This window comes from Cavia porcellus, unplaced genomic scaffold (genome assembly GCF_034190915.1).
Source record: "Cavia porcellus strain 051 isolate PalLab524CR breed Dunkin Hartley unplaced genomic scaffold, mCavPor4.1 scaffold_23, whole genome shotgun sequence".
Taxonomy (NCBI): Eukaryota; Metazoa; Chordata; class Mammalia; order Rodentia; family Caviidae; genus Cavia; species Cavia porcellus.
In genome coordinates this window covers 62,188,515-62,215,478 of record NW_026947506.1, presented here as the reverse complement: position 1 = coordinate 62,215,478, position 26,964 = coordinate 62,188,515, and the positions used below count along the sequence as shown (strand labels likewise).

The 26,964-nt window shown below is 51.8% G+C and overlaps 1 protein-coding gene and 1 long non-coding RNA gene across 4 annotated transcripts in view; one reads left to right on the top strand and one right to left on the bottom strand.

Annotated features, from left to right (window-relative positions):
• The window catches only part of LOC134472563 (uncharacterized), a 38,841-nt gene extending 29,775 nt beyond the window's left edge, over window positions 1-9,066 (bottom strand). For both annotated transcript variants that reach the window (XR_010042450.1, XR_010042451.1), the window contains exon 1: window positions 8,824-9,066. This is a non-coding gene — a long non-coding RNA (uncharacterized LOC134472563). The remainder of the gene's footprint in view (window positions 1-8,823) is intronic.
• A 29-nt stretch (window positions 9,067-9,095) lies between these two features.
• The window catches only part of Gtf2ird1 (GTF2I repeat domain containing 1), a 69,366-nt gene continuing 51,497 nt past the window's right edge, over window positions 9,096-26,964 (top strand). Inside the window, exon 1 of one of the 2 annotated variants that reach the window (XM_063234501.1) lies at window positions 9,096-9,318. The gene's annotated coding sequence lies outside the window, so the exon portion shown is untranslated. Of the gene's footprint in view, window positions 9,319-9,425; window positions 9,633-26,964 lie in introns of those variants that run through there. The other variant, XM_063234502.1, reaches the window with a different exon arrangement.

Genomic DNA, 26,964 nt, shown 5'->3' with positions numbered 1-26,964 from the left:
AGACAAAGCAGGTAGAAATCTTGAAGACATAGGGGTAGAAATTCATGAATAAAAATCAAACTGCATGGGAAATACTTCCCAGAATCAAAAACTGGGATCTCATCGTATTAAAAAGTTTTTTCATGTCAAAAGAAATCTCCAACATAGTAGAAAGGAAACCCATGAATTGGGAAAAAAATCTTAATCAACTGTCCCTCAAAGGACCTCTGTCTAGAACATATAAAGAATTTTTAAAAATCAGACCCCCAAAATTCAAAGACTCAATCCAAAAATGGGCATCTGAGATGAATACACATTTCTCAGATAAAGAAATACAAATAGCAAATAAATATATGAAAAAATGTTCATCATCATTACTCATTTACAGAAATGCAAATTAAAACCACAATGAGATTCCATCTCACTCCAGAAAGAATGGCCAGGATAAAAAAAAAAATTACCAACAACAGATGCTGGGGAGGCTATGGGGAAAAAGGAACACTCCTGCACCATTGGTGGGAGTGTAGACTGCTGCAATCATTGTGGGATTGGAAGTTCCATTTGTTCCAGCTATTCCACTTCTAGGCATATTCCCAGAAGAACTGAAAGCATCATACCACAGTGAATATGTGCACCCATGTTTATAGCAGCACAATTTGTTTTTTTTTTTTTGTTTTTTTTTTTTTGTTTTTTTTTTTTTGTCTTTTTCCTTTTTATCGGTACCGGGGATCGAACTCACGACTGCCTGCTTACAAGGCAGGCACTTCTGCCGCTGAGCTAAATCCCCAGCCCCAAGCAGCACAATTTGTAATAGCCAGATCTTGGAAATAATCTAAGTGTCCATCACCTGAGGAATGGATAAAAAAGCTGTGGTACTTTTATACCATGGAGTACTACTCAGCTATAAAGAAGGATCACATTGAGATATTTATAAGTAAATGGATGCAACTTGAGACCATAGTCATAAATGAAGTAAATCAAACTCACATGTGCAAATACCATATTGCCTCCCAAGTAAAAGAAATGGTAAGAGTAAATAAGATACAAAATCCTCAATAAATACAGTGAAAGGGTAAGAATCTGCTCAAAGTACAGGAGACATTATATCTCAGGGAAAAGGAGGATAAAGAAAAAGGAAGGGAAAAGAAAAAGTATCTAACTTTGTATAAACACACTTAGGATAGCTAAGATGATTGTGCCACAAATTCTCTAAGTTCTTGAAACAAAACAGTTAACATTCATAGGACTAGAACAATTTTGCATGTTTTTATCTGAGATCTGAGGAACTCTTTTGAAGATCCCTATGTAAAATAACAACCTTAGTTATATTCCTACCACCTTGTTCTGAAGGCATATATCGTCATTGTTTTGGGCTCTTTGCTATTGATATATATTTGGCTTTTTCTTTTGTATTTTTCTAGTAATCTGCTTTGTTTTGCTTTGTTTCATTTTTCCCTCTAATGCAGGAAGAATAGGTATACATGCCTAGAACTTCTAAACAGTTTACAAGAATCAATTATATTAAGCATGATGAAATTAACAGCTACTTTGAAGAAAAAGAGACATTATGGTATCCATTGCTGTTTTCATATTGTCATGCTGTGAAATCCAGTGATGATTTTATTCTTTGTTCAGAGTGATTTTAGTCTGTTTTGTATTATTTAATTTTAACATACATGAAGGTATGGACAGCTATTTTGAAGACAACAAGAGACATTACAATACCCATTGTTGAGTTCTCTATCGTCTGGTTTTGAAGGCCTATATTACCTTCATTACACTGTTCTGATCAGTTTTATACTATTTTGTTTTGTATGAATTCATTGTGTATGAAGATAGAGACAACTATTTAGAAGAAAACAAGAGATACTATGTTAGCCATTGTAGATCTCCTGTTGTCTTGCTTTGAAATCTGTGTCACTTAACGTTTTCTTCTGATCTTCTTTGTTCTGTTTTGTTTTATCCTCTTTAAAATAAAACAAGAAAAAGATGTGATATTTTTATACAATGGAATATTACTCAACCATAAAAAGAGATCATCTTGGGGCCAAGGATTTAGCTCAACAGCATAATCGCTTGCCTGGCAAGTGTCAGGTTGCAAACTCAATCCCTGGTAACAAAAAGGATGATCTTGAGGCTTTCATAGATAAATGGAGGCAACTTGAGACTATCCTCATAGCTGAAATAAATCAGATTCACATTTGTAAATATATTGTCTGTCTAGAGTAAAAAATAATAAAAAACTGAAAGAATAATAAGATCCAAAATTTATAATAGATATTGTAATAATGAAAGGGAAAGAAAGTGCTCTGAAGGACATAACTGTATGTATGTTTAAGTGTGCAAGATAGATAACCATGCTACTAAGCTTTTGTTAGTTCATCAAACAGAATAGTTTGTACTGTCATTGTTTGACTGTCCACTTTTTATGCTTTGATTTTGTAACTTGAACTAGTTCTAAGATAACAATATGTAATCTATCAATGAGTGATTTCTTATCTTTTTGTGAAATTCTGTATTATTTCTACCCTTTTTTTCTGTTTTATTTTTTTCTCTAAATAAAAAAAAGTGCACACCTCCATTGTTTATAGAAGCACATACTCCAAAGCATTTAGTGTTCAGTATGCTAGGATAACAGACATGCACCACCTCACCTGGCCTCCCTCTTCTTAAAAGCCAGGGCTCTGTCACAGGCGCTCCACTCTAACCCTAACCACCACCTGAAGGCCCAGTGCTAAACCCCAGAAAGAAATGCCTCCTCACCACAGTGCCTCCTAATGGGGCTTCCATTTCAACACACACAGCCAAGGGGGCACTCACACCACATCCAAGCCACAGCAATGGATGAGTCAGACAGTGATCAAATAATCATTCAAGCGACACAAAATTTCCTCCTGGAGGCTGAGTGTGGGGTGGGATCGAGGGCCTCTGTGACTGGCTGGTAGGTGGCTGACCCAGGGCAAGGGGGAAGCCAGAGCAAGAAGGGCCAGGGGGAGCAGCATTCAAAGGTGGCTTTCGGTGCCCAAAGAAGGGAGAAAGAAGAAGCCCACCTGGCTCAAAGCCTCACCCAACCACTCCTCGGGGTTGGAAATGGTGTGGAGGACAGCAGGGAGACTGGGAGATTCTGCAGGACCCTCATGGGGCTGGGACCAAAGCAGAGTCCTGGCTTCCAGAAAACCCTACAACAGGAAATAAATATTTTAGCAGTCAGGCTAGGTCATGCCCTTCTGCTCTCTCAGCGACTTAGGCAACTAAAGTAGAAAGATGTGTGAATTTGAATCTAGTCTGTCCCCAGCCTTTTTGAATTTGTATTTAGAGACAGAATCTCACCAAGTTGCTAAGTTGCCTAGGTCCTGAACTTGAAAGTACCCTGCCTCAGCCTCCCAGAACACTGGAACTACAGATGTGCCCCTTCCAAGCCAGGCTATGGACACACTTCTTGCTGTGCTATGATATCACAGCGACAAGATGGTTGGCTGCTTCATGTCCTCCGTTCCCCAGTATTCTCCTGTTCCCTGAGGAGATGTGTGGCAGCTGCATGATGGGCAGCGCAACGGGGTACATAGCCAAAAGCCCCCAAAGCTTGCCACTGATCTTTTTCCTCCCTTCCCTCCATTTCTAGGAAAGTTTTTTTTAAGATGTTTTATGTTGTAGTCAAGGGTTGCAAGGAAAATGATTACATATAGGATGCATAATTTTTTTTTGTACTGGGGATCGAACTCATGACCTCGCACTTGCCAGGAAGGCACTTGTGCCCCTGAACTAAACCCGCAGCCCCAGGATGCATAGTTTATAGTAGTATTTTATGCTAGTCACCCAGAGTCAAATACAAAGAAAGTACAGGAAATCTGTCCACAAAACTAAACACCTAGAAAATCCAACCAAGAGTTCAGATCCCATGGCAATCACCTGCATGAGTCCAGCTGAAAACTCAGAGCCCATGATAATGACGCATGCAAGTCAGGCCCCACAGATCTTTGCTGGGAAGGTCCAAAGGTCAGTGATAGAAGCTAGAAAGTCTGTGCCAGCAGAGTAAAGGATCTGTGCCAGAAGTCCGAGAGTTCTGTACTGGAGCCAAGAAGCGATGCTCAAACTAAGGACCAGGGCTCCCCTGGAAAGTACCACAGGCATCCTCAGTGACAATGAGGTCCTGAGCTGCTCCAGTGATGAGAACAACTGAGTGCATAGCAGGAAGTCAGCGTGACAAGCTTCTCCTGGAGATTAAACAGCTCACATGTCCCCCTCTGGGGCCAGAAAGCAATGCTCAAAGGACGGACCAAAGCTCCCCCAAAGTGAACTGCAGTCATTCTCAGCAACAAGATCCTGGGCTCCTCTGATAATAACAGCCAAGTTCATATCAGGGGAGCCAATGTGACAAGTTCCTCCAGGGGAACCAATGGCTCCAAACAACAGCACTTAGGGGAACCCACAGCACTACCGTTCCTCTCCGGGTCTCGTTTTCATGCTGGCCGCAGTCCTCAGGTGGCCCATCCACACTCCACCCCACCTGACTCAGTTCAGCCGGCGTTTAAGTTGACCACCAGTTACCAATCCACCACACTTTTCCTGTCTCTTGTCCTCTAGCTTTGAAGTTGTTCTAAGTCTTCACTAATTTGTACCTAAATTCACCTAGCAGAGCAGTCATTTTCTGGTTCATGCCAGAGTGGGGGGCTGCAGGGAACCCCAAGGGGAGGCTGGAGAGCCCAGACATAGCAGCAGCAGAAGAAGAGGAGGTGCAAGGCAGTGCTGGTTCTGTGCTCCTACCTGATCCTTGGCCCCAGTACCAGTTGGGGTGCTGGGTCTCCGAGGGTGCCAGACCCCAGATCCTCTGGGGCTGCTTCTTCTCTGGGTGGACTCTGAAACCCCACTAAATCTGCATCTATGTTATTTGGAGGCCAGGTCTGTGCAAACAAGGTAAGGGCTCTCCCCCAGAGCTCTCCCAGGGTAGACCCACTCCTTAACACAGGGACTGTAAAGCTGGGGCCAGGAGAACCACAAGTTCAAGGCTAGCCTGGGCAACTCAACGAAATCCTGTTCTGGAATGAAATAAGGCTAGGGACAGTAGCTTGGTGTTGGAATGCTTCTAGATTCCCATCCCCCCAGGACTGCAAAAGTAAATAAGCACTTTTTAGAGGTTTTTTGGGGAGTGAGGGTGGTGTTAGGGATTAAACCCAGGCCCTTCACACAGCACAACATCTCCAGGCCTTTTCTTTTCTTTTTTTCTTTTTTTTTTCCTCTCTCTGTGGTACTGAGGGCCATGACCCATGAGGCTCCAGAGGTTCTTGGGGTGAAGGACACTGAGAGGATGAGAAAAAATAAAGAAAAACAAAGCCGGGGTCAGGTGGAGCACTTACTCTTCTAACGGGAACAAAGGCACTGCTCAACCAGTGCAGCATTTTGTTGTTGTTGTTGAGTTTTTTGTCTTTTGGTATCAGAGATCAAACTTATAATCTTGCACTTGCCAGGCAGGTGCTTATGCCTCTGAGCTAAATCCCCAGCCCAGTATGTTTATTTATACACTGGGAAGGACAATGTCAATTTCAGCCCTCTGCCTAGCAACCCATGGCTTGGATTATCTAGAGTTGTGGTATTCTTCTGGGCTGTAGCAATGTCTTCCTGTGGCTGACCAAGTGCTCTTTGCTGTTTTGATAGGGTTATATCTGGGTCACATCCTAGGTCAGTCTCCAGCTTCAATAGTTCTCAACATCTGAGACTTAAACTCAGGACCTCCCACTTGCCAGGCAGGTGCTGTGCCACTGAGCTATATCCCTGATCCCCACCCTTGCCCTTTTAAAACATTTAAATTTTGAGACAGAGCCTGCCAAAGTTCTAGACTGCCCCGACTGGGCTTTAACTTGTGGATCCTCCTGCCTCAGCCTCCCAGAGTGCTGGGAGTACAGCCGTTTACCACCACAGCCGATATGTGAGAGTTTTCAGGTCACTGGGGACACATGCTTGAAGAGGACTATGTGACCCTATCCTTTCTTATATCTCCTTTGTTTCCTGGCTCTGAGGCAAGTAGATTTGCTCCCCCACCTGCCCCTGCCACACCAGGCATAAAGCCCCAGGAACCTTTGATTGTAGACCAGGGCTTCCAAAACCTTGAGCCCAAACAAAGCTCTACTCCTTGTAAGTTAACTGTCTCAGGTATTTAGTTACAGCCACGGACAACCACTATCCCCTCACTGGGAATTAGTTGAGATAATACCGGTAGGACATGAGCATCATGCCTGAGTTAGAACAAGCACTGAATGGATGCTAGAATCATCATTATTATGATTTTTCAGTACAGATGCCAGTGTAAGGCTGCCTCTCAATGGAGGAGGGGTGTCCTGAAGCAGACAGCTCTTGAGGTATTCCTGCTTCTTCAGAGGAAATTCCAGGCTCATCTCTTGCATGAACTGAACGTCTACATGAATTCACTGGGGAAAAAAGGGGCTTGTAGCTTTAAGAATACATAAGCTGGGCATAGCGGTGTGTGCCTGCAATCCCAGAACCCTGGGAGACTGAGGCAGGAGAATCTCAAATTTGAATCAGCCTGGGAAATTTAGTGAGAGCCTGGGTAAACACAAAAATAAAAAATGGCTGCAGGGGTAGCCCATTGAAAAGGGCCTACATTCAATTCCTGATACTGCAAAAAAATACTTAAATGAAATGTTTTTAAAGAAAAAAGAAGAAATGGAGATACTCTGCGTATGTGAAATAAATCCTAGAGCTGAGTGTGGTGGTGTACACCTACAATTCCAGCACTCAGGAAGCTGAAACAGGAGAATCATGGCAGGTTTGAGACCAGCCTGGGCTACATAGGAAGTTCAAGGCCAGTTTAACTGCATAGCAAAATGCTGCCTCAAAATGCAAAATAAAACTAAAACTCCTGGATTTCTTAGCACACGAAAAAGAATATGAAATATCTCAATTTTACTATATGTTAAAATGACAAAGTTTTAGCTATAGCAGATTGGGCTGGGGAGTTGGTTCAGCAGCATAAGTGCCTGCCTGGCAAGCACAAGGTCATGAGTTTGATCCCTGGTACAAAAAAAAAAAAAAAGGTATAGGAGGTTAAATAAAATGTATTAATGATTTTTTTTATTTTTTGAAATACGGGGGATTAAACCCAGTACCTTCACACTGAGCTATATTCCCAGGCCTTTTTATGTGTTATTTTGAGGTAGGGTCTTGCTAAATCGCTAAATTGCCCAAGTTGGGTTAAACTCAGCCTCCCTTAGTGCTGGGGTTACAGGTGTGCACCACAGCTCCTTCATGAAGCCAGGCTCCTGCTTCAATTGTACCAACTGCTTCCTGGGTGCGGCGGAGTCAGGCTGGCCGTCAGGCACTCCTGGGAAGCAAGATTAACTCGGAGGCCAGAGGGAGGGCAGCATCCCTCCCTCATCCAGCTCCCAGCCGCGCCGTGCCAAATTCCGCCTGCAGAGGGCAGCGCTGAGCACACACACTGGTGCTGTGGCCTCAGCAGGCCTCCAAGCCTCCAGGCCTGAGGACTTGGGTGACAGAGGTTCTGCCAGCACACTAGGTGCCCCGACAATCCTTCTAGGGACTGGCATCCTCCAGAGAGGCTCACCCAAGGCCATGCTTTAGGCTGGCCCCTCCTGGGCCAGCACAGAGAGAGCAAGACACCATAATCAGGGGCAGCAGGGCTACAGAGCCAGTGCCTACAGCAGCCAGAACAGACTGTGTGTCTGAGCGAGGGACCCAGAGTACCAGGCCTGCAAGGAAGGAGTGAGGCCGAGGTTTTTAAATTAATTGTGTATATTTTGCAGTATTGGGTGTTGAACCCAGAGGTTTTGCACTGAGCTGTTTTCCCAGCCCCTTTTACTTCATTTTAATTTTGAGATAGAGTTTTACCAAATTACTAATTGCCCTGACTGGGTTCCTATGCAGGATCCTTCTGCCTCAGCCTCTCCAAGCACTGGGATTACAGGCATGCACCACCATGCCCAGCAGGCAGATGCCCAGCACCCATCAGATGCCAGCATTATCCCCTTCGGAGGTCACACTGTGACTGAGACACTGAGGGTAGGCAAAAGAGGAAGCTCAGAGAAGTGAGATCCTAAATTTACAGCAGGCGGGAAGAGGAAGACCTACAATCTGAACTCAATAGCCTAGGCCAACATGGGGCAGTGGTGCTATGACTCTGCAAGTCTGCACAGAGGGGGTCTTTAAGAGGTCTCAACCCTGACCCTGCACCTCTGTGCAGCACCCTCCCAGGGCACAGGGCCTCTGGCTGCCAGGAGGAAGGAGTCCTCTGGACCATGGGGGATCCTGGGTGCCCAAGTTAACTCTGCAGGGCCTACTGTATACCCAGGAGGCCACGAGGAGTCTGGTGGGCCAAGTTAGGTTCCCCACATCCGCAGTCTCCCCTGATCACCCTTCTGGGCCTGGAGCTCCCTAGGACAAGGATCTGGTGGGCTGTGTCCCCACCATATGCTTAGCGGAGGCCCAGCCCAGGACTCGCGGCCCTGCCAGGGAAAATCAGACTTCCTGTGCTGATTAGGATGTAGGGGCTTGGGGCAGAAGGGGCGGCATGTGCTCCCAAAATTTATGCTCCCTAAATCACTGGTATGGGGTGGGGGCTGTAAAAGAATGCGTGGGGATCAGAAGGATTGCTGGGCAGAAAAATACAGGCCGTCTGCTACGACCTTGGGCATGCCACGTCCCGGGAGACAAAGCTCAAGAGAGACGCAGACCAACTCGGGCCCGGTACGAGTGGGTGCCCAGTGGAACAGATCGGCCTCTCCCGGGTCCCCCCTCCCGCTTTAGGATTCTTCCCCGGGTGACCTTGACCCTCCCACCCTGCTGCGCCCCCGGTTTCGGGGAGAGCTCTCTAACCTGGCGCCCGGAGCTTCAGGGCGCCGTCTCGCAGGCCTGGCCGGGGAGAGAAGGGGGGTGCGCGGTGCCCGGGCCGGGGCGCTGGGCGCGGGGCGGGCGGGCTAATCCCGTATGTAAATGGCAGCCAATGGAGGGTGGTGTTGCGCGGGGCTGGGATTAGGGCCGGGGCGAATGGCTGGCAATCTTACTGGGATTACAGAACAAAGAGCCTCCCCGCGCGCCGCTCGCGCCCGCGCCCCGCGCCCCGCCCTCGCCGCCACCGCCGCAGCCCGCTCCGGGGGTGGGGGCCCCACACCCTGCAGCCCCCGGCCGGCGCCCCGCGCCCCTCCCCGCGCCCCACGCCCGCCCGCGCCGCCTCCTCCTCCCGCCGCCGCGCCGCCGCCGCGCCTTCCCCATTCTCCGGATTAATTAGGGAGGCAGAGGCAGGAGGCTGCGCGTCCTGGCCGCCGGCCGGGCCGGGGCGCAGCTGGCAGGAGCGCTTGGGGATCCTTCAAGGTAGGAGAAACTTTTGAGGGGGGCGGGCGCCCGGGCCCTGCTTCCCCCACCCCTGCTCCCCACCCCCACCCGCGCCTCCCTCTCAAGGTGTTCCCGAATCTGGGTCCGGCTTTTGGGTGCACGGGGGAGGCACGTGACCGGGATTAGAATTCGGGGCCGGGGAGAGAACGGGCGGACTGACGCGCGGACGCCCCCCACCTGTGGGGAGGGGGCGGGAGTCGAGAGCTGTCACCCCCTTTATCTCCCCCAACCGGGGCCGGAGATGAGGGGCACCCCGGGCCGGCACCCGCAGGCTGCTGCAGTGGGCAAATGAGGTCAGTGCGTTTCCTTGCAGGCTGGGAAGGGGGGGTTGGGAAGGCCGCGCTCCCAGCGCCCCATCCTCGGGCTGCCTGCTCCCCCACTCACAGGTGGAGTCCCACACTGCCCCGCACCTTGGATCGTTAGGACTGAGTCCGGAGTTGGGGGCACACTCAGAAGAGCGTTGGGTGAAGGTTCAGAGGAACAAGTTAGGGAAGCTGTGGGTGGTCTCTGAGTTGTGCAGATGGGCGGAGAGAAGGAGGGCGGGGTTGGGAGCTTCATGGGCACCCCCACTCCCTCGGGGTCCCTGGGATGAAGGCTGGACATTAGCTTGCCGCTGGCCGCTCAGGAGGGAGTGGGTGCCCTGGGCTGGGCCCAGGCTGTAGACGCTGTGGGGCTGAGTTATGCCCTCCTGGCTGAGCCACAGGGACTCAGGCTCTGGTGTCTGCCTTAGTGACCCGGCCTATCAGGACCAGACGTGGTCAGGGACTCCTGTGTCCCTGTCAGGGCTCAGTGGAGGGAGCCAGGGAGGTGGGGTCTTCCAGCTGGGCACGTGGGTGGCATTGTGCCTGCGGGGTGCCATGAGTGCCCTGGGCCGGGAGGGCAGGCTCCACAGCTCTCTGAGAAGGGCCACTGGTGGAGCAGGGTAGAGGGGAAGGGTGGCCAGCGCCACCCTGGCTGCCTGTGGTTACCGCTGGCCTCTCTACGTGTTCAGTTGCCCTGTTGCCAGGGATGCTGGCTCTTGGAGGTTGGGGCTTGGGAGAGGCCTGCAAACAGCGCTTTTATTTCAGCAGTGTCATTCCCAGAGAGAGGGCACTGGGCATCGATTATTTATTCCATAGTTGGACCAGGAGCATGAAATGGGAAGCTGGCTGGCAGGGAGCTGGGGCCATCAGGGGGCTATCAGGGATCACCTGTTTGGGGCCCAGGAGTGTGTGAGCTTGACTTTGGCCTCGAAGGCATCTGTGGCAGACCTGGGGACAGGCCTGGGCCTGAGGTGGCAGTTTCAAACCCAGTGCTTCTGGGCATCCTGTTCTGCAGCCAGCTTGAAGGGTGACCTAGAAATTGGCAGTTCCAACTCAGAGGGTCCCAGAGGAACCTGGCACAGGAGTGCAGGAAGGGCCAAGACTCCACAGTGTACCACCTGCTCTCAGGAAATAGCAGAGAACTCAAGGTTCTTAGAGGTGGGGCAGTGGGTCTCAAGGAGACAGTGTAGTTGGGCCACACTTAACCTCCTTAAGAAAATGGTCCTCGGGGTGCTCAGAGAATGGTCATTCACTGGCAGCATGCTTGTCCCATAATTTTTGTCTGTTCATTTAAAGCAGGTTCCCAGGGGCCCAGCTGGCCTGTGACACGGTGGCAGTCTTGGGAATAATCCCAAAGGCAGCCATAATGACAGGGGTCTCAGAGGCAGCTGTGCCTGCTGTGGGCAGAAACCCCTGGGTGTGCACAGTTTGGTGACACCCACTCTTGGAAACCCTAACCAAGCATCTCAGGGTGATCTGTTGGGCGAAGGGTTTGGGGCATTCATGTCTTAAACATGACCTTGGAACCACAGACATTGTCTCCCAGTGCTGCCTCATCTGGAGTTTGTCTCTGCCGGGCTGTACCTTGGTCAGCACTGTACGGGGTGGCCTTGCTTCCTCCCAGCCCATCCCTGCACTTACCCCTCTCTCACTGTCCCACTCCCACAGGGGCTCTTCCCACCCCTCCCTAAATGGTAATGGGGCCCCCTTTAATGGCCCTGCCTGACTAGAAGAGGGAACAAGCTAGGCATTTACCCTTCCCTTTCCACCTTCCGGCCATGGCATGGCTTTGCTGTCCTCAGGCTGAAGCCTTCCTTGTCCCCAGGGCTGATCAGAGGACCGCCTGTGTCCCCATGATGTCTTGTCTGTCCTTACTCTGTCCCAACACTGATCGCAGTTAGTTGCTCTCATCTCTGTTCTGGATGCGGGTAGGGTGCAGGTGATTACCCCAGCGCCTGTTGAATGACTGCATGCCTGCATTAATGAATGAATGAGACCCAGCTCTCCCTGAGTCCCTTCTTCCCTCCTTCCCAATCCCCACTCTTCCGCCCTATCACACCCACCTTTGTTTCCCCAAAACCCATGCATGAGGCTCTGCTTTGTGAATCACATCCCATCCCTTTTCCTTGTGTCTGGGGACACAGGTCAGTGGAGCTTGTGGGGGCTTCCAGGGGTCCCTGGGGTGCAAGACTGACAGGGAAACGCATGCTGGATTCGGGCTTGAAAAGAGGTTTCCAAGAAGGCCTGGCACCCACAGGGAGACAGGAGGGACCCCCAGAGGCAGGTGGAGGAGGGGAGACTATGGGAGGGGGCCTGCACTTGGTGGCTGGGCCGTCCAGGTTTCAGAAATAGATGTTGGGATTTGGTAGGAGGCAGGCCAGTATCCCTGAGCAGACCCTCCAAGCAGCAGAGTTGTTCCCCGGCTGGCTCCACGCTCTCTAGAAGGGCTGCTGCACCCATGATTTCCTTGCCATTTTTTGGAGTTTTGTTTTGTGATTGCAGTACCAGGGATGGAACCCAGTGTCTTCGCGTGGAGCTAAATCCTCGCTTTTCTTTCTTTCTTTCTCTTTTGTTTTTGTTTTTTTATTGTTGTTTTGTATGAGAAACTGAATTCAGGACCTTGCACTTGTCAGGTAGACACTACCCTTTTTATTTTCCAATACGAAGTCTCACTAAGTCTGTGAGGCAGTGAGGTGCCCTGTCTGAGCTGGAACTTGGTAGTCCTTCTGCCTCGACAGGTCTGTGCCACCACTCCTGGCTCTTCCAGAAGTTCCAAGCCTAGATGTCCCTCGGCTATAGAGGTAGGCATTGTGGGTTTGGAGGACAGAGAGCTTTGTGGGAAGCCCCACTGCTGTAGCAGTTTCTTCCCTCCCTGGCTGATACCCCGACTCTATCTCCCTCATGTAAGACTTCTGGTCCTGGGACCTACTCCCTTTCCTCTGGGTCTCTAGGACTGATGGTGGTTTAGCTTCATGGCTCCCTGAGTGTGGTGGGTTCTCAGTCAAGATGACACTTGTCCTGCACTTTTTCCATGCACAGACTTGGGGTGCTCTTGGGGTGCCATGGCAGGGAGCAGAACTCTCCTGCCTGATGCCTTCCTCTCAGCCTCTGGGTCTGGCTGTCCCAGAGCTCTTTGCAGGTCCACATGTCCCACTCCTTCAGGACCACCTGCTCTGAGTTGCCAGATTTAGCAAATGAAAATAAGGACGCCTGGTTAAATTTGGGTTTCAGATAGGACAACGCAGCACTTGGGGTATGCTTCGGCAGGGAGCTGCTCATGTGAGGCATACCCTGGGCTGAGGTCATCTTGCAGCCCTACAGCTGCTGCCTCTGAGCAGGAGACTGTTAGGGGCCAGAGGGTATAACTGGGTCCCCCAAGGCTCATGGGAGTCTGCAGCAAGTTTGCCTGATTTACGGTCACCCTAACATGGGTCAGGTTTTCTCCTGACCATATGTGGCCTCAGGGTCCCATTAGTGCTGTGAAATTTAGGTGACATGGGAGGTGACTTTGGGGTGGCTTCCAGGCCTTTTGGAGTTCCCCAGCCTGGAATTCCTTGTTTCAGAGCCCTCTGTGCCAGTGTGGTCCATGGAAGGAGGTAGGGAATTTTCAGAAACACCCTCATTTGGACACCAAGCTAGGATCCTCCACCACAATTTGTAAAGCCTAGCTAAACATGGTAGCACATGACTGTTATCCCTTAATTTGGGGGACTGAGGCAGGAGGATCATAAGTCAGAGCCTGGTGTGGGCTACATAGCAAGATTTTGTCTTCAAAAGAAAAAAGCAAAAACAGAAGCAGACAGTTTGCACAGCTAGATGGGAGCACTGGGAGACAGTTTCTCCTAAAGCCTCTCATTTCCATGATGAAGATCCTGCCTCTAGGATGCTTGTGGGCCAAAGACAGTATGGCGAATCTTGGCCCATGTCCATTTCCATAACCGAAGATTACAGGCTGGGCAATTGTGAAAGAACGCAGTTTATTCCGATTGGGGCCCTACAAGTTTGAGATCGTGGGCCATGCTTGATGGAGATTCTGTAGAGTTGAGAGCTGGCTTGGTACCATATGGCAAGATGAAGCAAGCTTGCCCCCCTGGGCGAGTCTCTTTTCTTTTCTTTTTTTTTTTTTTCTGGACTAGACATTGAACCCAGGATGTTATGCTGGGCAACATCCCCAGTCCTCTGTATGTATATATTTTTGAGACAGGTTCTTGTTAAATGACTAAATTGTCCAGGCTGAGCTTGAATTTGCCATCCTTCTGCCTCAGCCTCCTGGGGTGAGGAGATTATAGGCATGCAGCATCATGCCCAGCTCAGTTGCTCTCTCTTTCTCTTCTAAGCCACTAGTGCCATTAAGGGGCCACCCTCATGAGGCCCTCTAATCTTCATCACGTCTGTCTTTGAGGTCCCCCTTAAAACCTCACAGCAGAGATTACATTTCAACGTATTTTACTCAGGCCTTTCAAACCCCTGCACGGTGGTTGCTGAGATTGACTGCATTCTGCAATACTGCCATCCCAGGCTGGGGTCCCCTGTGACCCAGCAGTGGGGAATGTGGCCTCTAGGGTGCTTGTGAGCCCAAGGCACCTAGTGAGAAGCTGGGGTCCCCTGATCTGTGACCTCTAAGCCTGTCTGGGCACGTTGCTTGCATCTGGGATGGAAGTGATATTCCTAGTTGGCCTGTGCTGGGCAGGCACCATGCTCTGAAGGACCCTGGCAGGGGTTTCACTGTCGGCACATGGGCACCTACAGGGCAGAAAGGCAGGCATAGAGATGGGGATAACTTGAGGCTGCTGAGCAAGCTGGGGGGGCAGCTGAAATCCCTTCCTTCACTGCAGACCTTCTCCGGCTGCCCCAGAGGGCAGGGTGAGGATGGGCCCACTTGCTGGTCAGGACATAGCCAGGTGCATCAGCTGCCAGAGTCTGCATCCATCCATCCATCTGTCTGTCATTGCCCCAGCTAGTGAGGGAGTGTCTGGATGGGATCTGAGAGGTCTTCCAGGTGCTTGTAATACCCCAGGTCCTCACCAGGAAGGGCTTGCCCTGCTTTGGTTGTTTTTGTCACGCAGGGCCGGCGACAAAGCTGGTGAACACCTGTGTCCTCCGTGCGCCGTTAAAGGACTTTGCCCAATGTGTACTTCCGGGGCCCCACCTATCAAGACAAAGAAAGTCCCACTGTCCCAGGGTGACCTCAGGCCTCTTGGCAACAGTCCCCTCCCCTGTCCTGGCCCCTGGCCATGCTGATCTGTGCTGTCTTGAGTTCGAGTTTCCAGAGTCCCATAAATGGGTTCGCACTCAGAGGCTGGTCCCCGTCTTCACTCGCAGTCACTGGCCGGCAGTGTGTTCTCTTCACAGGGCTGTCCTGGGTTGAGCATGGTGGGAGCAGGTTTCTCCTGGTGGCAGGCTGTCTGGCAGGCCATATGCCAAACTCCACCCCTCTCAGCATCCCAAATAGAGGGGTGTTTCTCCTTCCTGGGAAAGTGCTGTCCTGCCCCCCAGCCCTGCCCCACTTCCTGCATTGACCCGGGGCCAGGGAGCTGCGCACTTTTGTCCTCAGAGCTGGAATTTCATCCTGCGTTTCTGGTGACTCAAAACAGTAAGCCCTGCGATGAAATTACACCTTCCTTCTGCCACCCTCAGGGCCCTGTGGCCCCTGTTCCCCAAAGCCGAGGTGGGCACCCCAGACCCAGATAGCAGGAGGCTGGCAGTGCCTGACACACCTCATTCGGCTCTTGGAACCCCTTCCTCAATGACAAAGGAGCTGGGGTGGTCCCAGCCCATGCTACTCTGTTCTCCTTGTGTGCTGCATGGGATAGAAATCCTAGATCTCTTCTGGGAAGGAGGCTGTTGATGTCACCACTAACATCTGGCCTGGGACTTAGGGTCCTGAAGAAAGGGGCTGCTTTGCCCTGGGCAAGTAGCTTAACATTTCCAGGGGGCTCAATTTATTCAATTGAGTTTTTTAGATGTAGGGGTCCCAGGGATGGAACCTAGCACCCACTGCATGCTAGAAGGGCTTGAACATTGAGCTGTACCCCGAGCCTAAATTGTTCATGTTTATTATTATTGTTATTTCTTGTGGTACTGGGGATGGAAACCAGGGCCTTTAGACTGAGCTACACCCTCGGCCCTTTCTCAATTTTTCTATTTTGAGACAGAGTCTCACTGAATCACTAAGTTGTCCAGGTGGGGCTGAAACTTGCCATCCTTGTGCCTCAGCCTCCCACGGTGCTGAGATTATAGGTCTGTGGTACCACAGCTGGTTTGGTTTTTGCTCTTTAAAGAGGCAAACAGGGGCTGGGGATTTAGCTCAGCGGCATAAGCACCTGCCTTGCAAGCAGGCAGTCCTGAGTTCAATCCCTGGTACCGATAAAAACGAAAAAAGACAAAAAAAAAAAAAAGAGGCAAACAGAAGGCATTGTTTGTGGGACCCATTCAAAACCCATTTGTAGATTTCCATAGAGCGCTGCAGGGCTCCAGCTCCCTGAGCCTCCTCTGCGCTGGGTGACAGCCATATTTAGCTCAGTAACTTTGTGGGGCTCTCCATAAAATTTCAGTTGACAAGACCCTTGGGCTGCGCCATTGCCAGGGTGGCCTGAGTTAGCAGTGGCTATTCCCACAGACACCTCTGTGGGCAGCACTGAGGTTTTGGGTGGCCACAGAAGCTTGCCGGGGGCCAGTCCCAGCCTGCCACCTGTGACAGTGATCTGATCAGCTGGACCTGATGGGGGGCCACGTGGGCACTGTACAGGGGGCACCCAGTGAGACCTGGATGGTTTTGATTGGCAAACCCGTGGTTTTCCTGGGTGTCGTGGCCTGCTGAGGAAACCGCTTCTCACTGACCTTGTGGTCGGCATGGGTATCTTGGGAGATTCTAAGTTTTTTGAATGGGAGGAACTGAACTCAGGACCTTCACAATGAGCTACATGTCCAGCCCTTTTTATTGTTTTTAATTTGGAGACAATAAATTGCCCAGACTTTATTGCAATTTATTGCAAGGGTCCTCTTGCCTCAGGCTTCTGGAGTGCTGGGATTGGAGGTGTGTACCCCTAGTGTAGAGTTGGGGCTTCCTCTGTGTATTTTGCTGGAAACGGAACCCAGGACTTCAAGCCTGTCTGACGAGCTCTCTGCCAGTGAGATTTAGACAGTTTTACCTTTAGTTTTTGCAAGGCCGTCACAACAGACCCCAGCATTCACCCCTGCGCCCCACCATCACCTCCCCCCATTCTGGTTTCCTGAAGCCTTCAGCAGCTCCACCTTTCCACCCTAGTGCTGTGGAAGGGCCCTCGGGCGCTCCTGGGTGGCAGCCGGCAGGCAGGACCCCTCTGCCCACCCATCCAGCTCTGGGGTGGTCCTGGCAGCCCCAGCACCTCTGGACTGGGACTAGGCCCTCAGTGTCTCTTGTTTATCTGGGAGCTGGTTTTTCAGGTGTGGCAGCTTCCAGCATGGAGGCCAGCACAGGGGTGGGGCTCAGAGAAGAGGCTCCCAGCTGGGCAGGTGGGAAACCGCAGGCTCCCTTTGATCCTAGCCCATCACCCTCCACCCACCCATGGGGCGCCTCAAAGTGTAGCCTGAGTCAGAGGCTTTGGCCGAGCCTTGCCTACATCACAGCGTGGATGCTGGAACCTCTGAAGCCAGGTTCAAGTCACAGGTTCAAGTGCTGGCTGGGCCACTGAGTCCCCATGTGGCCTCAGGATGACTTCCCCTCTCAGAGCTGGCTGAGTAGAGCACTGTGGCTTTCCTGTCCCACAGGGTCCCTGGGAGAACCTTGCTCATCTGGGGAAGCTGGGTGTTGGCCCTGGTGGGAGCATTTTCTCAAATTGTGCCCTATGCAACCCCCACTCCCACCCAGAGAGAAATGGTGTACCCTTATTCCCCACTCTGTGCCTACCCTCTGCCCAGGGAATACGGGCTCAGCTGTGCCTCAAGTGGAACCACTGGCTTGGCTGCCCCCAGCTGCTCAGCACTGGCCAAGATCAGCCTTGACTAGGCTTGTGTGGGCTGGCCTGTGGGGTGGAGCTCCCCAGGAGGGGCCTTAGAACGGGGCCCTCTTTCTTGCTACCTTTCTTCCCATCTTCCGGCTCCCCCAGTTTGCTGGGGTCGTGGGGGACTCTCTGGCAGACTAGGGATTAAATCTAGGGACTTCATGCCCAGCTACATCCCCAGCCCTTTTTATTTTGAGATAGAGTCTTACTCATTAAGTTGCCCAGCCTCAACTTGCTACCTTCCTGCCTCAGCCTCCCAGAATGCTGGGATCACAGCTGTCCACACCCAGCTCTTTCTCTTAGAGTGTGTTTCCTCTTAGAGTGTGTTTTCATGTACTGTGCAGCCATCTCACTGGGCTAATGCAACTGTATGTCCGGCTCAGCGTTCTGTTGTTACTCTAAGCCATAGTCCCTGAGCCCAAGTGTCCCCTCCTGGCTTCAGAGCCACAGCCTGCATCACAGACTGCACACTGAGACAGCTGGAGCCAGGCTGTGGAGGCAGTGCAAGGAACCAGAAGCAGGCTGGGGGTCCTCTGAAAGGGCGGCCTCCTCTAAGTGCCAGTCCCACCTCACTGGCCATGCCCTCCCCTGGTGACTGTGGGAAGTGCCCTTTGGAGTTCCCTTCTATGAGCATAAGCAGTCCAGACATGTGTGACACCGTACATGTGTGTATGCAGGAATCATGTGTGTGCACTCACATGCACATGTGCCATACCAGAGGCCACACAGTGGCTGTGCCGGGAAGTTTGGTGTTTGACTAAATCCTGGTCACCAGCCTGGGCTGAGGTTCCTGGTTCTGAGTCACTGTCGCGCCCCCCCCCTCCCCCATGCTGAGGACAGGCGGAGGCAAAAGATTCTGCTTGTCCCTTGTGAGATGAAACCATGAGTGGCAGAGGCCGGGGTTAGGCCCAGCCGTGGCTTCAGTCCCTTCTTCCCTGTCACGTTTTAATTTTTAGTAGCTCACTGTGTTTTATTACTTCCTGTGTGGCCTGGGGATGGAATCCAGGATCCTCCTACTGACCTGCATCCCAGCTCCTTTTGTTTTTGTTTGAGACAGGATATTGCTGAACCACCCAGGCTGGGCTCCAGTTTGGAATTCTCCTGCCTCAGCCTCCCAGAGCACTGGGATTACTGGCATGTGCACCTTCACACCCAGCAAAAACCATTTCTTTTTTTTTGGGAACCGGGGATCGAACCCACAGTCCCATTCTTGCCAGGCAGGCACTTACACCACTGAGCTAAACCCCTAGCCCCACCATTTCTTAAAAGTATATAATTCAGTGTTTTTTCATATACAGATGGTCCCTGCCTTGCTATGGTTTGGAGTTTTTGGCCTTGGTGTGAAAGTAACTACTCTGCTTTCTCACCATCTGGTTTTTATTCTCTAACACAGTGTTCAGTACTTTCCTGTAGACATGATTGATTGGGTTTGGGGGAGGGGGGTTGTTTTGTTTGTTTTTTGTACCAGGAATCAAACTTGGGACCTCTCACTCTTGCCAGGCAGGTGCTGTGCCACTGAGCTATATCACTGGCCTTATTTTCCTGTAGAGCAGATTCTGCCTTAGCCTATTTTGCCCAGCTGTGGGCTACCATAAATACTGTACTATGGGATAAATACCTAGAAATGAAAATGTCAAATTATATAAATTGGTTTGACCTTTTGAGGAACTTTGAGTCTGAACAGATAGGCTTACATCCCCACATAGAACAGATAAGAGTTCCAATTTCTCCGCATCACCATTAATACTTGTTATATCTGTCTTGTAGCTGGTCATTGTAACCATCAAAAGAGGAGTGAAGTACTTGTGGTTTTGATTTAGAGTTTTGGATTTTGTCTTCATGGTCACAAAATGGCTATGTCCCCTCCAGTCATCACACCCATGGTCCAGATGGAGAGGAAGAGGGCAGAATCTTCATCCCCTTAAAGCTTTGCCTTTATGCATGCCCTCAGTTTCTGGCAGGACAGGAGTCAGCCTAAAGGGAAAAAGGTTCTTGTGTGTCTCCTAGCTTAGACTTGGGGAAGCTTCCTATTTCTGGGAATATGTAGAGGGTATATGGGGCCACCTGGCAACGGAAAGTATGCTAAGATCACGGGTGCTGGGCTCGGCTGTTGGCCTCTTGTGGCACCAGGCTTCCTGGCCTCTGCTCAGCCCTTGAGGGGTGCAGCCTGACCCCCGTTTTAGCCTCCCAGCCTCCTCCCCAGACCTTGCTGCTTTCAAGATCACCTGGGCAAGGTAGCGCACACCTGAAATCCCAGCACTGCACAATTTTGAGCCCCACCTTGGCATTTCTGTCTCATAAATTTAAAAAACAGTAGTAGCTCAGTGGTGGGACACCCTTGGATTCTATCCCCAGGTCCAGAATGAAACCAAAGAGGTGCCCAACCTGGATTGCTTATGCCTGCTGCCTGCAGTGTAAAATGATCAGCCAGCTTGGAAAAATGGTTGAGTAGTCATTTATTTATTTATTAGTATTCTTGGTTAAGATAGTCTTGCACCATGAAGTTCACCATTTTATGTACAGTGGTTATTGGTTTCAGAAAGTTCTCATCACCCTGAAAAAGAAACTATGGGCCAGGCATGATGGCACATACCTGTAATTCCAGTGCTCAGGAGGCTGAAGCAGGAGGATTTCCATGGCCAGCCTGAACTACATATTGAAATCCTGTCTCGAAAGAAAGAAAAGAAAGAAAGAAAAGGAGGGAGAGAAAGAGAGAGACTCTGTGACTATATCCATTAGTCTTGCAAACCCCCCATTCCGGCCCATGGCAATTTGTTTTTCTTTGTGGTACTAGGGATTGAACCCACGGCCTTTAGACTGGCCTATATCCCTGGCACATTTTGAGACACGGTTGATAAGTTGCCGTGGTGGTACTCAAATTTGTTACCTTTCTGCCTCAGCTTCCCTCAGTGCTGGGAGTCTTGCCAGGTAGTGCAGCCTTTTCTGAGGTGATAAGGGCCCAGAGTCAGCCTGGTGCTGCAGCCAGTGCTGTGCCCCCTGTGGCTGCACTGCCATGACAGTCTGGGAGATGTGGACCTGCCACAGAGAGCAGATGATGCTGTTGGAGCCAGGGAGAGCTGAATCAGGCCTGGGGAGTGATGGATCCTGTCTGGTTATGATGGTAGCTGTGTGGCTTATTGTCTTAGTTACTTTTCTTATTGCTGGTACAAAACACCTAGCACCCAGAGTGAAAAGAGGAAGGGTTTTATTTAGGCTCACAGTTTGTAGAGGATTCAGTCCATAGTTGCCTGGCTCCCATGCAGGTTGGCTTCGCAGAGGAGAAGCAGTCCATGGCAGGCAGGCAGGAGGCAGCAAGTAGCAGCAGTAACAGCAGCTTGCTTTCTACCAGTCCTTCGATCCTATCCAGGCTCCAGGCCTGTGGATCGGTGCCACCCACATGCAGGGTGGGACTTCCATTATCCATACCCACCTTAATCTCAGTATCACATCCTGAACCAGCCACCTCCAGTAAGTCCTACCTGTGAGCACGTGAGACTGTGGGGGGACATCTGGACACAAACCATCAAACTTAGGCATTTATAAAAGCTCACAGAGCCATTTGTCCCCAGATTGGATCCCTGGGTTTGTCTGACACACAGCCTGGCTTGTGCATGACCCCTAGAGTCAGCTAGGGGCTCACTGTTCCTCGGGCCTCAGGAGTTCTGATCTCTGTCACATTGGCTGGTGTGACTTGTGCTCAGAGTTGAGGCACATGTGGTCCACAGTGGGGTCTCTTCTGGGCCCTCTTGTGTGTTTTCCCCCCTCGCTTGTTCCCAGGCCTTCTGGATGGGGTTGACTATGCTTTTTTTTTTTTTTTTTTTTTTTTTTTATTAACATTTTTGAGACACAGTCTTGCTATGTTGCCCACCCTAGCCTTGAACTCCTGGGCTCTAGGGATCCTCCTGCCTTAGCCTCGTGAGTAGCTGGGACCACAGGCATGTGCCCCCATGCCTAGGTGCTTTGCCCTTCAGAGCTGTGCGCTGATAGAGCTGGCCTCAGGATGTGCTGGCCTCCTCTTTTTCATGTGAGAAAGCTGAAGCTCTGGGCTGAGACCACTTGATGAGCTTTCAGAGCTGTCAGAATCACGAACTACAGCCCCCTCCAGGACTGTTGTCCAGGCTCTCTGGCCTCTCACGGCTCCAAGCCTCCTGCATCCTGAACCAGCTGCTAAGTGGGCTGATGGGGTCCAGGGAGAATGCAGTGAAGGCTGGGACTGTCCCCAAGGGACAGTGGCATCAATTTTGGCTCCTCAGGGCTGCTGGCCACAGCTGGAAGGACCCTCGGGCCTTGCTATGACCTGTTGGACCCAGCAGACATGGCCCTAGGGTTGGGGTAACAGCCCTAAGGAGCTTCCTGAGGAAGGGCCCAGGGACTTCAGGGACAGGTGGTGTCTCTTCCTGAGCAGGCACCCAGGCTCAGACTCACAGGCCCAGGGTATTTTGGAATGACATTGCATCTGTCCTGGTCCTCAGGCTGTGTCCACCTCATCTCAGGTCACTGGTGGCTCTGGAGACCTGAAGCAGCGTGTGGTTGCTGGACATGGTGACAGCTGGGCTTGTGCTCGGTGTAGAGTCCCCTGTGACCTTCCTCACCACTGCCACAAGTGATAGGGCAAGACAGGTGACCTGGCCTGAGCAGCAGCTTCCCTGGCCCACGCTCTGGTCCTCCACGGCCTTGGTCTTGATGCAGGACTCTTCTTGTGGCCCCATTTTTAGCTCAGAAAATAAGGGCTCCACACTGGGGGCCCCTCACATTTGGGGGTTCTATGATGGCTCTGAGAAGCCTGTGCTCAGCCTCCCTTTGGCCCCACAAGGACTCTTTGCCCTCTATCAGAGTGGGGAGAAAAAGTGGGTTTGGGTTTGGGCTGGGTATCACCTGTGATCCCAGCACTCTGGGAGGCTGAGACAGGAGAATCACAAATTCAAGCTCATCCTGGGCAATTTAGCAAGACCCTGTCTCAAATTTAAAAATTTAATAAGGGCTATGGATATGGCTCCACATAAAGACCCTGAATTCAGTTTCTAGTGCCAGAGAAGAAAGGAAGGACAGGTTTAGAATAACCAGCCTGTGGACAGCGGACAGCGGACAGCCTTTCGTGGATGTTCTCCCGCAGGGCACTGGTGTGGGGAGTAGAGCTGGCATTGCGCATGCTGCCAGGGATGCTCAGGGACACTGGGGGACGGGTGCGGCTGTTGGTCCTGGTCTTGGTCCTGGCTGACCCTGCCATGAAGCTGGAACTCTCCACTGTTTTACCTGGGCTCTCCCTCTCTCAGCCTGCATGGGTGGGGTGGGGGATGCCCTTGTGCCGGTAGAGTTGCTGCTGGGTAAAGGGCTCCAGGGGCCCATGCCCAGCTCAGCTCTGCTACTCACAACATGACAGCCATGACCCTGGCTCAGGGCAGTGATCCCAGCTTAGTCAGGTCCACGCCCCGGAAGGTATGTGAGGACAGGAAGGTAATCATCAACCTGTCTGCCCCACCTGCAAGAGAAGGGGTAGAGGAGAGTGCAGCTCAGAGAGGGTAAGTGGGCTGCCCAGTGTGAGGGAGCAGAGCTGCTGGAGCCAGGTCCCCAGAGCTACCTGGGGCTGGAGCATGGGTGGTCCTTGCTTCCTCCCCAGAGAGCGGTCAGTCAACAGTAGCACAGCCCGGGCAGAGGTACGTGTGACAGCCAGAGGGAGATGGCAGTACAGGCTACGGATATGGCCAGGTCCTTGCACCGTCGTGGGTGGTTGGTTATCTGCACTCCTGCCTCCCTCCCATGGCACTGGGGTATCTGATGTGATAGGGTGGGGGCTGTGTCGAAGGCAAGGTGCACATGTGCTGAGATGTGTGTGTGTACTTGTGGGTTCACAAACCAGAGGTGTTGCCTCTGGTGCACAATAACCTCCCTGGCCAGGGCTCCCAATCTCTATCTGCCAGCACTCCTGGCTCCTTGCAAGTGCACAGGAAGGCATTGGAGATAGGGTCATGGTGTTAGGTGGGCAGAGCCCTGAAAGGTGGCCGCCTGCCTGTGACAGTAGGGTCACTTACACGTCCCGTATCCTTCTGTTCACTGCTCCTGTGGTACAGTAGGCAGCTGTGTGCATGTATGATGCAGGACCCAAGGCTGGGTCTGGTGGAGACTGAAGAACATTGTGCCAGTGCCTGGCAAGGGCTGCCTTTTTGTCACGACAAAAATGGCTGAATGGCTGCAGTAAGCGGGGCAGGGGCAGGGGAACAAGCAGGCAACAGTCCCATTCTTTTTTTTCTTTTTTTTTTTTTTTAATTGGGAATTGAACCCATAACCTTTGTACCAAGCAACAATCCCTACTTTTCTTATTGGTTATTTCGAGTGAGACAGGGTCTTGCTAAGTCACTAAATTGTCCAGGCAGGGCTTCAACTTAGGATATTCCTGCCTCAGCCTCTTAGGGATGACGATGTGCACCATCGCACCAGGCTTAGTTTTATGACAGGCTGCTCTCTTGTGAGCCCACCCAGTCAGGGACAGCAGCTTGAATCCCTCCCAAGGGTCACAGCACCCTTTGGAGATCTAGGCCTTGCCTCTTAAAGGGCCACCACCTCCCAACATGCCCACACTTCCAGTACGTGAGTCTTCAGGGCACAAACCACTCCAAACCATACCACTGACTCTACCTTTTATTGCTTTATCAGAACTCAACTGGACGGGCCTCATAAGCATTGGAGAACCCTGTGAAGTGTCTTGGATCTCACTAGTCCCCATTATCTCCTGCCCCCAACCACCCAAGCTGCCCCAGGCCTCATACCCTATCATCCATCCTTTGGGGCCAGCACTTTGGCCAGATGTCAGCTCTCCATCCTGTGCACATGCTCTGGGTAACCATGGTCTGTAAGCTTTGAGTCTAGGACAGAGACCCACCTGGTTCAGCCCCAGCTCCAGGCCGCGCTGTCACTAGAATGGTGAAAATGTGTACCCATTAATCAGGGGCCCAGGGAGGCATGGGATAGAGGGGTCAGCTGGGGGGAGGCATAGGCAGGCCTAGGACTGGCATGGGGAGCCCCTGGGACGGGATGGGAAAGAAGGAGGAAGAATTGTGGGTGAGGGACTAGGCATTGGGTGGGCAGGGGCCATGGAGAAGGCCATGGGGAGCTGCACCATGGAAGGGGTGTGCTGGGCCCGAGGCTGAGAAGGCCCTTCCAGCTGAAGTGCAGAGTTTACAGATGAGGGAACTGAGTCCCAGGAGGGGCAGTACCCAGGCTCTGCAAGAGAGTGGCAACCTGCAGGGTCTAACTTTCCCGGAGATCCTTGCTCCCACCCCATGGGCTCCAGAATAGGTGGAGGGAGGGTAGAGCCCCAAGCCAGCACCCATATTAGGTCACCCATTGGCATTTCCACCCAGCCGGAGCTGCCCAAGACAACATAGGGCCAGGCACAGCTCCACAGCAGGGCGCTCAGCTGGAGTACAGGAGGCCGGATTCCTTCCCCTGCCCACGAAAATAAATACAAAGAACAAATACATGCATGCCATGCAGATGAGCCAGAAGTAAGGCAGGAGCAGCTGCTAGGGTCCCTAATCTCCAGCTGAATTTGCTACTCAGACTCCTGCAGACAGGAATAAGAACGGCAGGGTCTCGCTAAGTGCCTGTTCATACATGCCACTGCATAACAACATTTCTGTCCAAAATGGACCATATAAGTGACAGTGACTCCTGAATATTGTATTACCTCATGAGGCAGATGTTGCAGATTTGAAATCTCAGCACTGCAGGAGGCTGAGGCTAAGGCAGAAGTGTTGCAAGTTCACCTTAGCAAGATGCCATCACAAAATAAAGAGCTGGAGACGTAGCCTGGGTTTAACCCTCAGTACTGCAAAAAAAAAATTTATCTTCAAGTGACATTGCAGCCGCCTCCATGTGTCTCAATGTGTTCTGTGGTTTGCATGACATTAGAGTCACCCAACAGTGCATCTCTAGCATGACTGAGGCAGGAAGCAGCGCAGCAGAGCAGTGTGACACTCTACTCGGGGACAGCCTGATGTCATAAGCCCTGGGCCACAGCAGTGCACAGAACGCAAACTCCGCTCTGCTCCTGCCCATGGGGACCTGAGCCCAGCCCGGTCACCCACTCAGGGCCATCGGTGCCTCCAGGTCTCACGCCTGTCCCTCTCCATCACTGTCCAGGCTCCCATAGCTTTGGTCATCTTCCTAGCTCTTTGGCTCCACCTGCAACCACACTAGTGGCTTTGCCCACCACTTTCTGTGCCAAGCCCTGCAGCCACCAGAGCCACCGTTCCCCACCACACCTGATCCTGACATGTGGGCGGCCCCGACTGGCAGCCAGGCTTGCTGGGCATCAGGCAGTTGGCACTGTTTCAGCATCTGCTCAGTATCTGTGAGCAAGGAACAGGGGTGCTAGGGCTGTGAAGTGCAGGGCCCCCTGAGGACGAGAGAGCCGAGACCTGCAGGAGCCTGGCATCAGCTCCTCTGGGGGCTCCTGACCTTCTTACGCTGCTTGTGTGTCACACGTCTCTCTAGGGCAAGCAGAACTGTATGCTTATAGTGTAGTCTTCAACCTGAGAATCTAGAGACATGACTGTTTCTGTGTTTACACCCACATGACCACCACCACCGGCTCCAGTGTGTCATACATCCCCATAAAGTTTCTTGAAGTATGGGAGGTTGAACCCAGGTCTTTCCCACAGATTTACATCCTCGGCCCCTTTTTGTTTTTTATTTTGAGAGAGTTTTGATGAAATTGCTTAGGCTGGGTTTGAACTTGCCATCCTCCTGTCTCAGCCTCCCGGCCTGCTGAGATGACACACCATTATCTAAGCATTTGGTTTTAATTGGGGGCCTATCTTATTATCATTGTCCTGTGTCTCCCTGAGGATCCCCTAGGGGAAGGGGCACCTGCTGTTAGTCCTGGTGCTATGCAGGACCAACTGTAGTGTCAGATGGATGGAGTGAGCGGTGGCCCTGTCCCCACATGTGGGACTGTCCCCACTTATGTGTGTGGCAGAGGCTGTGGCCGTGGGAACTTGTGTGCCAGTGAGCTGGCCAGGCGCACCTTGGCAGGGAGAGGGGACTGTGCCATCCCCCAGCCTGGGCCCCGCGGAGAGCTGCCTGCAGCCAGAGATTAGTCTCCAAGGCCACGCAGCCAGTTGCCATAGGCACGCGGCCCACCGGGCGGCTCTGCATTTTCCCATCCCCGTCACGCAGGCCACTGGGGCGGCAGGAGCCAGCTTTAAATAACCGCTGGTAACCTGACCCAGCAAAGCTGTCTGGCCACCCAGCCAGGCCACCTCCCTTCCTAGGGACAGACTCAGGCACTGTCCTCTTTCAGCCATTGAGCTGCTGAGACCCTTGGGCTCTTCCAGGGCAGG